Genomic DNA, 6,510 nt, shown 5'->3' with positions numbered 1-6,510 from the left:
TGGAGCTCTTGGTTCTTGGCTCTTTTCCCCTGTGATCCCTAAAGCAGACGACATGTCTTTCTTTTTCTTGCCTTTTAGGAAGGCTAGAGCACCTGCAAAGGACTGGCGCAGAGTGGATGAAAGGGGACAGTCAGATGATGGTGGGTAGATGGATGGAAGAAAGAATGCATGGGTGAGTGGTAGGTAGAGGATGGTGATGGATGGATGGGGGATAGTGATGGACAAATGGATGATGGGACATGGGGATAGAAAGGTAGGTATATGGCAAGGAATGGATGCACAGACACATTGTGGTAAATTGATGAAAATATAGATGATTGGTTGATTGACTGACTGATAATGATACATGGGTAGATGGAGAGTGGATGGATGGATGAATGGATATATTGATGGGTGGATGAATAAATAGATTATACATATATATATATATATATATATATATATATACACACACACACACACACACAGATGGATAGATAGTTGTACCGATAGATGAAGGGAAGGAGGGATGGGGACATGGGTATACAGTGGAAGATACTTGGAGGGATGGATGGATGGATAGATAGATACATAGATAGATAGATAGATACATACATACATACATATATGGGTAGGTAGATGGATGAATAGATAGACAATAAATATATAAAAGATATAGATAGATAGACAGACAGATAGATTCATAGATGAATAAACAGATGGACCAATAGATAAAAAGATAGAGGTATGGGTAGGTAGGTGGAAAGTGATGTATATGTGGATGGATAGATAGATGGATGGATGAATGGATGGATACCTGGATACATGGATGGGTAGACAAGATGGACAGGTAGGTAGATAGGTAGATTGACAGACAGATAGATTATATATATATATATAGAGAGAGAGAGAGAGAGAGAGATGGATGAACACAGATTTGTGGGGGAATAGTTGGATCAATAGATAATTGATAGATACATATAATAGATAATAGAGAGACCCACAGATACATAGACAATACATGGATGAATAGATGACATTTGAGTGACTAGACAAATAGATGGGTGGGTGGATGGGTAGAATGATGGGCAGGTGGGTGGCTGGCTGAGTGAATACACCAACAGTACCAGAAGCTCTTCCCACCAGAGTCCATGTGCATTCCCTAAGCAGGAATGCAGAGAGCATGCCTATGTACTTGACCTTGAATGCCTGTGTGGGACATCTGTGGAGCCTGGCTTAGAGCATCTGTGCTGTAAGTCCAGACAGTGGGCTATGGAGATAGGGCTAGGTGGAGAAAGGACTCTAAGCCCCTCCTCTGAACAAGAAGAAATGGGGGCTAAACACTGGCTTCTCTGAAGTGGGTGGGGAAGCCTTGGGTGACCAGTTGCACAGGCAGCAGGCCCAGGTCTTCCCTGAAATCCACAGCAGCTCTTGGCCCAGGTCCGGCCATGGCTCCGCACTATGCTGTCCTGGATATAAACTTCTTATTCTCCATCCAGATCTCTGCCACTTAAAACAGGAGAGTCAGAGGCTAGACTTGCTCTGTCTTTGCTGGGATAGGGTACAGGAAGAGAAGGACAGCCTAGCAGCCCTTTCCTCAGGCATGGCCAGGACTATTTCTGGAAGGGAAGATGCCATGTTAAAATGCTCCTGGCAGAAAGAGAGCAGAGAGAGGTCTTTTACATTATTACCTTAATACATCACTCCAGAATGTCTGTCTTAATAAAACTCAAACTAACACCAGATGCTAGTGGTTTATGTCTGTAATCCTAGCTACTCAGGAGGCTGAGCTCTAAGGATCGTGGTTCAAACCTAGCCCAAGCAGGAAAGTCCATGAGATTCTTAGCTCTAACTAACCACCAGAAAGCCAGAAGTGGCACTGTGACTTAGGGTGCTAGAACACCAGCTTTGCAGCTAAAAAGCTCAGGGACAGCAACCAGGCCCTGAGTTCAAGCCCCAGTACCGCCCCCCCCCTCCACCACACACACGCAGAGTAAAAACAAAGCAACCAAAGGAAAAACCTCAAGCTATCCCCTCAGTGAGAATGTAGGTGCTTCTAGAACATGCCTTGTCAGTGTTTGTCCACATGTCCAGAAGGAGGCAGCATGTCCAAAGGGTGTGGGATCTTGTGAGGTGAATGCATGGATGCAGAATGCAGCACCAACAGACTAAGCAAACTCTCAAGCAAGTTTTAATTTCAGATGAACAGGGAACACTTATTTTCAGTATCAGTACGCTCCATGAAATACGTAAAACATGCTTTTACTAAAACAACAAAAGCAAAACCCAACTTGTTATAAATCTGAAATTCAATTTAATGCCCCCAATTTTATCTGACAAAACTACTGTGATCCTCCACTAGGCATGGTCCCTGCTCCAGAACGCATTGATTGACAGCTGTGCAGGGGGTGGGGCTTCACCCGGTGTCAGAGAACAAGTATCAATATTAGGAGACCAACAGGACCCTGCAAGTCCAACGGCAGTGGCTCTCACTTATAACCCCAGCTACTCAGGAAACAGGTATGAAGATGGCAGTTCAAAGCCAGTCTGGGCAGGAAAGGCCATGAGACTCTTATCTCCAATGAATTAGCAAAAAGTCAGAAGTGAAAGTGTGACTCAAATGGTAGAGTAGAAACCACGAGTGAAAAAGCTGAAAGATAGTGACCAGGTCCTGAATTCTAGTCCCAGTTGCTGGTGCACGCACACGCACACGTGCACACACACACACACACACACACACACACACAGAGGCACATAGGCACACATACATACACAGCAATGAGTAATTCCAACATTATTTATACTCTTAAGTTCATATGACCTGGCAATTAGGTCTAGAATCCTGAGCCAGGATGCCAGGTGGCTATTTGAAATTATGGACAGTAGTAAACTCTCTCTGTTATTATATAACTGAGAGCTACTGAGTGGCCATGGGCAGGTGGTGTGCTCATACGCATCTGCTAGAGAAAAGCATTCGTACTCTAGCCCTGAGAACTGTATACAATTCAAAACACTTCTGAAATATATGTAATATTTCTCAGCCTGTAAGTAACTGGAGCCACAGAATAAAACTTATTCTTTATCACACTAACTATTCCAAGCCGGAACCTTTAGTGTTGTCCTATGGAACCCTGTCTTCCCGGGAGAGAGGGGTGCAACCAGGAATGGAGCAGATCTGAATCTGCTGAGTTCTGTGCGCTCAGCAAGTGGTAAATTGGTGCTTTGGGCTGAGGTACTTGGGTTTGCCCTAGGATGTTGGCTTTGTGGGTCCTGAGGGCCAGAGCCAGGATTCTGGGGGTATTCTGGGGATATTTCCCCAGAAATATCACCCTGCCTTAATATCCAGCCAAGAAAGTCTGTGGCCTGGCTGTGTTAGACAGAAGTCCTAGTTTACTAGCCAGTTGTGTTCCCCAGGGAGCCTGGCCTGCCTATGGACCCCAAAACCAGCAGGGCAGCCCAGGCTCCCTGGAGTCCTTCCCTGAAGATAAAGAATGGCCTAGGGCTCTTTGGAATTGGCTCCTAAGGCCACATTTAGAGGCAGTTAAAAAAGCCTGGCCAGCTTAAGAGATGCTGAGCTGGGCCCTGGGGCAGGGGAGTCTCTAAAAGCTCCCCAACTCTCACCCTGTGAGTGCCATGAAGTTACCCACATTACCTGCCATGTTCTCACCTAACCCCAGATGCTGGTTCCGCACAGTTGTGTCCTTGCCAGCTCTGACATGTTGGCCAAGGGTAAAGCTGTGTGTGTGTGTGTGTGTGTGTGTGTGTGTGTGTGTGTACTGGGGCTTGGACTCAGGGCCTGGGCACTGTCCTTTAGATTTTGGTTTTCTTTGTTGTTGTTGTTTCTTTGCTCAAGGCTAACACTCTACTACTGGAGCCTTACCCCCACTTCCAGCTTTCTGCTGTTTAATTGGAGATAAGAGTCTCAAGGACTTTTCTGCCTGGGCTGGTTTTGAACTGGGTTCCTCAAATCTCTTGAGTAACTGGGATTACAAGCCTGAGCCACTGGTGCCTGGAAGATTTTTTTTTACTTTTTTTTTTACCCCCTTTTGTTTTTTTGTTGGTTTTTTTTTTTACAACTTCAAGCATTTTTTAAATGAAACATGTTTTATCTGAGATGTTAGAGTTAAAGGGTAGTGAGCAGATGAATAGAGAGAGGCAGAATGGGTGAATGCAGTCTTAATACTTAATGTACGTACATGAAAATAGAACGAGGTAACTCGAGGGACAGCTAGGATTGGATAGCTCACTGTAATCCTACCTATGCAGAAGGCTGAGATCCATAGGGTTGCATTTCCAAGCCAGAAAAGTCCTTAAGACTCCACCTCCAATTGACTAACTAAAACCTGAGCTGGAGGTATGGCTCAAGTGGCAGAGCACTAAGCAAGCAAGCTGCTTGAGCAAGTGCTCAAGGTCTGATGGCCTGGTCTGTCGATGCTTTTTGCAGAGTCCTCCAAGCGTTCGAGGTTTTCCATTTAAGCCATATGCCAGGTGCACCATGTGGGACTTTATACAAAGCACAGCTCCCAAGCCACCCTATTTCAAATCCTGACACCCCTTCTCTGCAGGACACACAAGGCCTGCATACCAAGTGCTTGGGGTATGGGGGTGCCATTCCTTACATCCCTGCTCTGCACCCACTCAAATGTCAACTCTAAGAGAGGGAAGTCTTGCGCCTTATATTAGTAACCAAAATAGTTATGGAGTGAATGGCAGAGGAGTGGGCTCCATGGCTCCATGGATGGGGCCCTACACTAACTTCCCTCCTGAGTCATTGGGGTAGAGGAGGGAAACTGTCAGATTGAAGGCTGGGGTTCACCAGAGCCTCAGTCCCAGCCGTGCCGGGTCTTCCCAGAATCCTCTTGGTTTGGGTGGCAAAAATGAATCCACAGGAGGCTTTGCTAGCGCTTTGGGCCTATTTACAGGGAAGGCTCCGCTGGCCTCTGTGGGTGTCCTGGGGCTCTTAGGGCGCCAGTGCTATGCTCAGCGGGATGGCCGCTCACCTCTGACCAGTGCACCTGTGGACGAGGCTGCGGACGCGGGGCTCTGGCCACCAGAGGGCGGCAGATCCCAGGCGTTCCCATGCCCGGTCAGTCTGTGGCCTCGCTGGACGCTCGGATTTAGAAAAGCCAGCCTGGGAACTCCGGAGACAAGGCGAAGGCGGGTGATGTCGCGGGGATTGCGCGGTTGGTGGATTTTTAGATTTCTAGGAGGCGGGGGTCAAATTAATGGGGTTCCAGTTGGCAACTCAGAAGTGTGCCAGGCGTGTTGGACGATTGGACGAGCGAGTGCACGTCCAAGATGCTTCTAACTTGGGGCCAAAGTGGCTGTGCCCGGAGGGAGCAATACCCCCAAGACACTGGTTCCTGAGGCTGGAGTCCTAGAGTCCCAGCAGCCTCCGGATCACCGTCCCTCCTGGATCCCTAGATGGACCCCCGAGGCCTGGCCCCACCACAACCAGCAGAATTCCTTCTCCAGGGGCAAAAGCTGTCCTTGTTGTGCGCCCCTCGGGTGGATGTGGGCGCAGAACCCACTCCAGTGGCTGGCTGGAATCATCTAGTGCCTGTGGTCACAGAGGAAGCCCCAGAGGGGCTTCGTCTCCAGTGCTGCACACTGTCTCTGTCCCGGGTGTCCAGACCGAGACGTAGTGGCCTCTTGGGAGGGCCAGAGACCCCCGCCAAAGGACTGCTGGGCGTGTGTAGTTTTTCCAAGTCCGAAGAGCCACCCCCAGGAGCACAGTACTAGCAAAAGAGGTGGGGGAGGGGGAAGACTGGTTCTCTCACCCATGGGGCTAGCCGAAAGCATGATTTCGGGGAGTTCTCATTCAATCTCCACCTTGTTCCACTCAGCTGGGGAAACTGATCAACCCTTCCCGGATGGAACTGAAGGGCCAAGAGCATTGCAGGTCTCGAAATTCACCTGCAGCGACCCAGTGCTGCCAGGGGCAATGGCTGGGTTCCTTGGCAAGCAATCGCAATCTCAACCTAGTTAGAACCCTGCGTTCGCAGGCGCGGGACGCGGAGTTTGGCGTTAGAGTCGCTCCGATTGCAAAACGTGGCATTCCCTCGGTCAAGTTCCCCTGACTGGAGCAGGGCGCCCGTGGTGGGTCACCTTGCATTTCTATCCATCCAGGATACGACGCTCTGGGGTACCGCGAAACGCCTTTGGGGCGGGCTGGTTACCCATCGGGGTTCACCAGTCCCTGATCAAGGAAAGGCCCGCCCCCGACTTGTCCTCCTCTCCCCCTCCACCCACGCAATGGAAGCGGTAACCCGCGCAGCATTCCATCCCCCTGTGGTCCTGGCCCACTGAGCCGGACCCAGCGGGACGGGGGATCAAAGATCAGAGCACTCAGCGCCCTGGGGAGCAAGCCGGGGCGCGGGGCGGGGACGCGCGGACGAACCCCGGGCTGCCAGGCCCGCCCCTCGCCGCCGCCTATCACACTAACTATTCCAAGCCGGAACCTTTAGTGTTGTCCTATGGAACCCTGTCTTCCCGGGAGAGAGGGGTGCAACCAGGAATGGAGCAGATCTG

Source organism: Dipodomys ordii, unplaced genomic scaffold (genome assembly GCF_000151885.1).
Source record: "Dipodomys ordii isolate 6190 unplaced genomic scaffold, Dord_2.0 Scaffold176, whole genome shotgun sequence".
Lineage (NCBI taxonomy): Eukaryota > Metazoa > Chordata > Mammalia > Rodentia > Heteromyidae > Dipodomys > Dipodomys ordii.
Note: the sequence above shows the minus strand (reverse complement) of the source record.